Source organism: Octodon degus, unplaced genomic scaffold (genome assembly GCF_000260255.1).
Source record: "Octodon degus isolate 3935 unplaced genomic scaffold, OctDeg1.0 scaffold00050, whole genome shotgun sequence".
In the NCBI taxonomy this organism is placed as follows: domain Eukaryota; kingdom Metazoa; phylum Chordata; class Mammalia; order Rodentia; family Octodontidae; genus Octodon; species Octodon degus.
In genome coordinates this window covers 10,267,155-10,274,982 of record NW_004524626.1, presented here as the reverse complement: position 1 = coordinate 10,274,982, position 7,828 = coordinate 10,267,155, and positions in this window count along the sequence as shown.

The following is a 7,828-nucleotide window of genomic DNA, read 5'->3' as shown; positions in this document are numbered from 1 at the left end:
TCAGTGGAATAAGTGCTTCCCTGGCAAGTGCGAGGGCCTGAGTTCAATCCCTGGTTCTGGAAAATAAAAAAAGAAAGACAAAATACAAAATAAAGAAGCTATCTTTCCCCCAGGTTGTGTTTCTGGGCCCCTACGTCCCTGATAGGAAGGCTGAATGCGCCTGGGGTCATTTCTGCACCATCTATTCTGTTCCACTGATTGGCAGGTTATTATCATGGAAGCTTCGTAACATAACCTGGAACCTGGGATCTTGATGCCTCCTGCTTTGCTCTTCTCAGCCAGGATGGCTGTTGCCACTGTGTGTCTCTTCTGGTTCCACACAAATTTTAGGATTGTTTTTTCTAGTCTTGTCAGGAATTTGTGGGGATTTTGACTGGGATGCATTAAACCTATACATCCATTTTGGATATCTGATATTGTCAATAGTGCCTACCTTTCTAGGAAAAATGATTTTTTTTTCCATTTTCTGATTTTTTAAAAAATTTCCTTTCCCAGAGTAGTGTAGTTTGCAAATTGGAGGTCTTTTACCTCTTTGCTAGGTTAATTGTTCAGTAATTTTCCTCAAAGATATTGTGAATGATATTGTTTAATTAATTGCTTTCTCAGAGATCTTAGTACTGGTGTGCAGGAACACTACTGATTTTGTAAGTTTATTTTGTATCCTGCTTCCTTGTTGAAATTATGAGTTTTAGGACCTGGGGTATAGCTCAGCAGCATAAGCACCTGCCCGGAAAGCACAAGGTCCTGAGTTCAATCCCTGATACTAAAAAAAAAAAAAAGTTTAGGAAATTATGAGTTGTGGGAGTCTTTTGGTAGAATTATTTTGGGTCTTCTCTGTAAAGGATCATGTTTTCTGTGAATATGATAGCTTGACTTCTTTCCTGTCTGTATTTCTTTTATTTCTTTCTTTTGTATGATTGTCCTGGCAAAACCTGAAGCACTCTGTGAGTGGGAGTGGTGATCGTGGACATTCTTGTCTTGTTCCTTATTTTAGATTAAAGCTTTCAGTTTCTCCTGATGTAATATGATGTCAACAAGTTTGTCATAAATGGCTTTTAACTGGCCTACATATGATCCTTATATAACCATATTGCTCAGGTTTTTATCTTGAATGGATATTGCATTTTGTCAAAGATTTTTCATTGTCTATTGAACTAGTGGTATGATTTTTTAATTCACTTATTTTTTTTATTAGTATATGTTTGTAGTTCATGCAGTTTACAATCCTCTTGGGAGTGGTTCCATGTACTTCTTACAGCTTGTTTCTTTTTTAAATCTCTTTCACTTCCCTTGCCCTACCCTGTTCTCCACCTGTTCCCCTATACCTTTTGTCATACTTGTTGATATTACTTGTTTTAACCCATGTTATGCCCATAGTGTTTACATCTATTGGGGTTATTAGATTCCTGTATGTGGGACCTTTATTTCTCCTCGCTCTCCTCCTCACCCCTCGTTCTTCTTCCCTTAGACTCCTTCCCAATAGGGGAAGACCTGTCCCCTGGTCCCTGTCTACCTATCCTTTATCATTTCCTTTGTACTTTGCCTCACTCAAATAAGAGCTACCATACAGTATGTAAGCTTGTGTGTTTGGTTTATGTTACAGTTTGCATCTAGGTGTCCCCCCCCAACACTTCATGCAGCCATGAGGCAGCTCCTGGAGTTTGTGCTTCATGCATGACCCAGTGTTGGGCTTATGGGTGTGAGTGCTACACCCACCCTGCAACAGCTAATCTGCATACAGAGCTAAGGAAGGGAGAGAAGCTTGTTAGCAGCTGCAGCAGCTGCTCCTCCCTTTGCTCTTTGCTATTTTCCACCACTATGAACAGCTGCCCTCTGCTGTGCACCACTCTGTTTTGGAGCCAGCTGAGTATGGTCTGCAACCTCTTCTAACTGTGAGCTAAATAAACCTTTCCTTCCTTAATGTTGGCTGTCAGGCATTTTGTCCCAGCAGCGAGAGAAGGGTAACTGAGACAGTTTATATTACTCAACATTATACTTTCCAGGTGCATCCGTTTTCTTAGAAATGTCTCAAGTCTGTCATTCTTTATAGCCAAGTAGTATTCATTATATAAAGACAACACATTTTGTTTATCCAGCCGTCTCTTTGTGGGTATCCAGGCTGCTTCCAGGATTTAGCTATTATGAGTTGTGCAGCCATAAACATTGTCATGCATGCATCACTGTAGTATGATGGCCTAAGCTAGTTGAGGAAGATACCAAGCAGCAGGGTACCTGAGCCATATAGAATTTCTAATTGAAATTATTTGAGAAACCTCTGTCGTGACTTACATAATGATTGCACTAGTCTGTAATCCCACCAACAATGTATTTGGGTTTTTTTTTTTTTTTTTTTTTTTTTTACCAACATCTGTTTCTTATGCTTATAATTGTTATCCTAGTAATTGCCACTCTTTCTGGAGTAAGATAGAATATTAGGGTTGTTTTAATTTGCATTTCTCTAATGGCCAGAGATGTTGAACATTTTTTATAAATTTGGTGACCACTTGTTTCATTTCCCTCATAAAGTGTCTGTTCATTTCTCTAGCCTGTTTCTTGTCTGGGTCTTTAATTTAATTTAATTTAATTAATTTATTTTTTTTGCTAGGTACAGTGGGCTTTATTTTTTTATTTTTTTTCCATAAATTTATTGAGAAACAAATAGCAATGAGACAGTTTCAAACCAAACTGGTAGAACAGTTTCAATAATTAACACACTATATATTTCTTCCTAGTGGTTAGTTGCTGTACAAGATGCAGACATGATATCCTACTTACAAACACCATTAGAACAAATCCCTCTATTCATTAAGAGAATGCAACTGTATATCCATCCTAGCCATTTGAATACACAGATACAAAATGGACATTCATCTGCATCCCCTTTTTGTTGTTAAATTACATTATTTGAATATTATAGGTGTGCAAACTCAGCAAAATATTCTAAAAGAGTCCAGTAGCCCATAATAGTTTTGAGTCTTCTGCTTCACTGGCAATGTCAGAAATTGTTGACCTGAGTCCCTTACAGATCAACATAACAGCATGGCTTTACTTCTTATACTTCGTATTTGTACTTTTCGCTGGATGGTTAAGACCAAGGTAAAACAGGACCTATGCAACAAGAGTTGTAGCTTTTGGGTCTGATAAGGTCAGTGAAATCCCCTCAGGATTTATCCTGAGATCCTGTACCTCAGATTGTAGAACCTTTGTCAGTGTCAGCCATGTGGATGAGTCATGGCCATTGCTTGGCCAATGTGCTCTCTGTGAAAGCCTGAGAGAATGTTTTCTCTCCATGTAACTCTCCCCAGGCACACTCTACATCATCGATCACTTTCCTCTTTGGCCCCATAATCTCCTTGATCAGAAAATTTGAGACACTACTGAGTTACATGAGGTTACAGTAAAGTTCTTATATGTCCTGAGTCTTAATTGACCTTAAAAGGCTAGGGCCAAAATGTTGGCTTTCCTTGAGGCCCTTCTTTTTCTCTAATTTTGGTCTGCAAACTTAGGTTGTTAACCATCCAGAAGACAAGCTTATTGTTATTACCATACAACTTAGGCTGTTAAGCTTTGATATCCGTCTGCATATCAAACATCTTAGGCATAATATGGAACAGGTATTTTCATCAGGTATTGATATGTTGAGCTTTAAGTCCCTACATAATATAATAAAAAAACATTCAAAAATTAGAATATATTTTAAAAATAGGCATAAAGAATTATATACTTCTTATGTTTACACAAAAGGCCAAAAATCTCACCACATACAACCTTGAAGCAGGACAGTCCCACAATATTCCTTTTCCTGTCTTTTGCTTTCATTCACCACCCCCTACTTTTTGAACAACCATCTACCCAAGAGACATCATAGCAGCAACTGGCATGTCATGACAAGCAGTCCTTATTCAGATGACCAAAATGACCGGCTCTCCAAGCATGAAACTACTATTACAAATTACCATCTGCAGTGCACAGGTATCAGTTCACAGGTATCAGTATATATAGTTATATATACTATACAGGTATATAGTATCAATATATATAGTTAGTCAGGGTGAGGGGTCTTTAATTTTAGATGTATAACCTAGATATTAGTCATCTATCTGAGTTATAGCTAGCAAAATTTTTTCCCATTATGTTTCTCTCTCTCTCTCTCTCTCTCTCTCTCTCTCTCTCTCATTTTAATACAAGGTCTACAGGGTCTCACTACACAGATTAGACTCCTAGTGATTCTCCTGTTTTCAGCCTCCCAGGTGCTGGGATTATAGGTGAGCACCACCACACCCAGTCTCTGTTGGTTGTCTCTTGACTCTGTTGATTGAATCTTTTGCTGCACAGAACCAAAAGAGCATTTGTTGATTCTTTCTGTTATTTCTTGTTCAATTGAAATTGTGTTTAGCACATCTTTTCCTACACCACTGTCTTCAAATGTTTTGCCTATTTTATCTTCCAAAGGGTTTAATGTTTCTGTTTTAATATTTAGATCTTTGACCCACTTTGATTTTAATTTAGTGTATGTTGAAATAAGAATTCAGTTTTTTTTTTTTTCTACAAATAGATAACCAGTTTTCCTAACACCATTTGTTGAATAGGTTATCTTGGGCTGGGGAGATGGCTCAGTAGAATAAGAGCTTCCCTGGCAAGCGCAAGGGTCTGAGTTCAATCCCTGGTTCCACCAAAAAAACCCCACAACAACAACAATAACAACAACAACAGCAACAACAACAACAACAAAAGAAGTTGTAAGGAATTCAAAAGAAAAAAAATAGTAAAAAAAAAAAATGAATAGGTTATCCTTCCCCCAACATGTGCTTTTGGCCCATTTGTCAAAATTCAGGTCAGTCGAATGTGCTTGGGGAAGTTTGTGCATCTTCGATTCTGTTCCACTGGTCCATGTGTCTGTTTTTGTCTCAGTACCATGCCATTTTTATCATTACTGCTTTGTGGTATAGCTTTAAGTCAAGTACTGCTTTGCCACCTGCTTTGTTCTTATTGCCAAAAATTACTTTTGCTATACTGAACCTCTTCTATTTCCATATGAATTTTAGGATTGTTTTGTCTAGGTCTGTACAACTTTTTGCAAAGTTGTTGGTGTTTTGATTCAAACTGCAATAAATCAGTGTAACACTTTTCAAAGTACGGCCATTTTGATGATACTGGTTCTGCCTATCTAGGGGAGCAAGGGGCATCTGTTCATTTTCTGATGTCCTCTTCAGTCTCCTTCCTTAGGGCATTGTAGGGTATTTTTTTGGAGATCTCACTTCCTTGGATAGCTTAATTCCTAGATATTTCATTTTTCTGAAGCTACTATGCATGGTGTTGTTTCCATAATCTATTTCTTAACCCATTCGTTGTTGGTGTACATAAACACTAATGCTTTTTGTGGGTTGATCATGTATCCTGATACTCTGTTGAAGTTGGTTATTACTTATAAGAATTTCTTGTGCCCACCCCACCCTTGGGGCACACTGCGACGGCAATTAAGACTGGGCATGGTGGCACACACCTGTAATTCCAGCACTTGGGAGGCTGAAAACAGGAGAATCACTACAAGTCCAATCTAGTAGTGAGACCCTGAACACCCTGTAGACCCTTCCTTAAAATACAGAAAAAAATAAAATAGATAAAAAAATAAATAAAAAGAATTTTTTGATGGAGTTCTTTGGGTCTTCTACATAGAATACCATATCATCTGAAAATATCTGATGATGAGATTTTTGTCTTTGCCTCTCTCTTTGGGTGCTATTTATTGATTTTCATGTGTTGCAACATTCTTGCTTTGCAGGGCTGAAACCAACTTTGTCATAAGATCTTTCACTGGTTGTTCTGTTGTGTTTGTCAGTATTTTGTTGAGGCTGTTTGCAATGTGTCCATTAAGGAGACCAACCTGTATTTTTCTTTTTTAGTTGGATCTTTGTTTGATATTGACCTCCCTGGTCCTTTTTTTTTTTTTTTTTTTTTTTTTTTTAACTTTGAGACAAGGTCTAAGTTCTGGTAGGACTGCTGTTGCAGCCTCCCCGACTCTGAGTAAGTTATCACCAGGCCTGGCTTCTTTCCTGATCCTGAGTCCCTCAGTTCTTGCCTTTTAGTCCTCATTCCTGAGACCCCTTGCTGTCCCTTGTTTCCCAGGTTCCTCTTTTCAAATCCACTCCTCCTTGACCCATTTCCTCTCTTCTAAGCCTTTTCTCATTTTCGGCACCCCTTAGCCCTTGAGTCCCAATCCTTTCTCCTATAGTTTTGTTCTCTCGCCTCCCTCCCATGTCCCTGGGTGCCCTTTTCCTTTTCTCCTGCCCTCTCTTCCTCCCTTCCAGTGATCTTCAGGGGCCACCCCATTGTTCTGTACCCCAGCTCCTTACCTCTCATTTCTCACTGCAGGACCCTTTGTCTTTCACCCACTGGGGACTGACCCCAGGACCTTTGCACTGGCCCATACCCTGAGGCATGTTTTTATTTTTTTGCTTTGAGACAAGGTCTTTCTAAGTCTCCCAGGCTGAGCTCTAAACTACTATCCTCTTGCCTCAGCCCCCCCAAGTGCCCTCTCACTTCCGCATTCTGTCCCCGTCTTCTTGGGGCCCTTCTGTCCCCCACCCATAATTATTTCCTACCCTTCCTTTCCTTTCTGGTTGCTCCCTCCTCCATGAATGTCCCTTCCTCCATCCTATCCCTTCTTTCCCACCTGCATAATTCTGCAGCGATCCCAGCCACTGGCAAGGCTGCTGTGCTACTTCCCACACTCAGCATCCTCCTGCTTCTCTCTCTCACGGTGACAATGGAAAATGCAACATTGAGCTCGCATCAGATAGCGGGTGTACACCTGTCCTAAACTGAGCTATGACGAGCACAGGCTGGAGCCGGCGGTGGCAAAGGCTGTGCGCGGCCATGTCTGCCTGTACCCGGAACTGCGCAGCATGTTGGTGACCTTCTGGGTATCTGTGTAGCTTACCCTGTGGGCAGAGCCCCCACCAACTGGGGTCAACACCCAGGCCCTGGCTGTGCTGCTCAGTCTTTCTGCTTCCCCCTGCTGCTGCCTGCTGTAGGTGCCCCCAGGCCAGCACCTGAGAGTCCACTTCAGCCTCTACTTGCCTACAGATGACATGATCAGCAGGCCTGAAGCATTCATCTCAGGGGTGGGATTGAGCACAAATTCTGGAGATTGGCTGCAAGCTCCAAGCCAGCCTGGGCAATGTATTGAGACTCTGTCTCAAAAATTTAAAAAGGCCAAGGATGTAGCTCAACGGTACAGCACCTGCTTGGCAGGTGCAAAACTTTCTCACCATAAATGCTTGTTAAGAATTTGCTATACACCACTGTCAGTTATTTTACTTGACTCCTATAAGTACCCTATATCTTAAAAATTTTATGATTTCCACTTTACTATTTCCTATGAATAAACTTAAGGTTATTTGCTTCTATTGTGTTTCTGAGTTGGAAATACTGTACAACAGTTCTGTGGCTGGTGACATCATACTGGTGTCTTGAAATTAGTGATGCTAAGAGATTTTTGCAGAAATGAAATTAAAAAGTGCCATGATTGAAGCCTGATTTACTGTTTGACTTACTCAAATGATGGAGGAAATGATAAAGTTAAATCTGTAAATTAAATTTAGAGATGGATGGGACTGGGGAGATAGCTCAGTGGTCTAAGCATCTGCCTTGCAAGCACAAGGACTGGGGTTCAATCACCAGTACCACATTCTGTGCCAGCCCAAAATTGAAGTGGCACATGCCTATAATCCCAGCACTGGGGAGGCTGAGACAGGAGGATCTCTATACCTCCAAGCTGTGTAATGAGACCTGTACCAAGTATATAAATTTTTTTAATTAAAAAATA